The sequence below is a fragment of the Triticum urartu genome, unplaced genomic scaffold, assembly GCF_056163025.1.
Source record: "Triticum urartu cultivar PI428250 unplaced genomic scaffold, HENAU_Tu73 scaffold209, whole genome shotgun sequence".
In the NCBI taxonomy this organism is placed as follows: domain Eukaryota; kingdom Viridiplantae; phylum Streptophyta; class Magnoliopsida; order Poales; family Poaceae; genus Triticum; species Triticum urartu.
The window spans coordinates 15,001-16,515 of NW_028260379.1; positions in this window are offsets into that span (position 1 = coordinate 15,001).

A 1,515-nucleotide genomic window follows, 5' to 3' on the forward strand; every position below is an offset into this window, starting at 1 on the left:
AGTCTATCTCTTTCTATATATGGAAAGTCAAGAAATTCTCATCGAAACATCGAGAAATTGTGCATATAGAAAACTCTAAAGAAAGAAAAAAAGGAGACCCATGCCATGATTTTCAAATCTTTTCTATTTAGTAGTCTAAGTTTCTCGATGAGGATAATTAATTCGGTCGTTGTGGTCGGACTCTATTATGGATTTCTGACTACATTCTCCATAGGTCCCTCTTAGATCTTCTTTCTCCAATCTTGGATTAGGGAAGAAGGAGATATTCGCGACTACTGGCGATTTCATTATGGGGCAGCTCATGATCTTCATATCGATCTATTATCCACCTCTGTATCTATTCTTTCTTAGCTAAACAGGTGGAAGATCTATCCAATTTGGTTATATTATATCATGGACTCGAAAAACGGATCTGAATTTGACTGAAATGCACGATCTTCACAGGTATCACTTTTCACGATACCTAAAAGGTGGAATAGCGATTTTCGAACCATTTCCTATAAGAGAATGGTTTCCATTACTTTGAGAAATGGATTCTTATATCAAACTATAGCTATTGCATTAAAGAAGAAAAGAAACTAATAGAAGTCGAAGACGCGGAATGATAGTGAATAGAGAGAAAGATTCTTCTGATTTTCTTGTTTCTATCTACTAGACGCCGTAGAGAATTGAGAATTTTCATGTCTTTCAATTCTCGTACTCGTAATTGGAAAGTTATGGAAGGAGACCCATCATTTTGCAATGAAAACAACATATAAAACTCTGGACAATTTCGAAATCAGGCCAAGCGTCTTAATACATATGCAAAAAAATTCATTATTGGCCCACCATTGATTAGAAGATTTAGCTTGTATGAATCGCTATTGGTTTGATACGAATAATGACAATCGTTTCAGTATGTTAAGGATACAGATGTATCCACAATTCATTTAGAGTTACTTAATAGTCTATTTCTTATACCATATCTCTATCCCGTGAAATTCTCGAGCCAAAAGATGGATGCATATGCTGTGTTTCATTTTGCTAAATGATATCAATTAAATGGTGTATCAATTCCATAAATTGCATATAGCAATAAATAAATCAGCAAAATTCTTTCTAATATTTTAGATAGAAGAAACATTTCTTCTATCTAAAATATTAGAAAGAATGTACCCTTCTATCCAAATCCAATTTGCATCGATAAAATAAATCCAAATTCCAGTAGTAGATGAATAATTGCAAATTTGTGTGTGTACGAGATTAGAATAACTTCAAAATAACTGACATAATTTTGTATTTTTCCTGATCAGAAAAATACATGAAAAAGAAAGGAGGTAGAAAAATTTTTGGATTTATGGTTAAAGAAGAAAAAGAAGAAAACAGGGGTTCTGTTGAATTTCAAGTATTCAGTTTCACCAATAAGATACGGAGACTTGCTTCACATTTGGAATTACACAAAAAAGATTTTTCATCGGAAAGAGGTCTACGAAGACTTTTGGGAAAACGTCGACGTTTGCTGGCTTATTTGGCAAA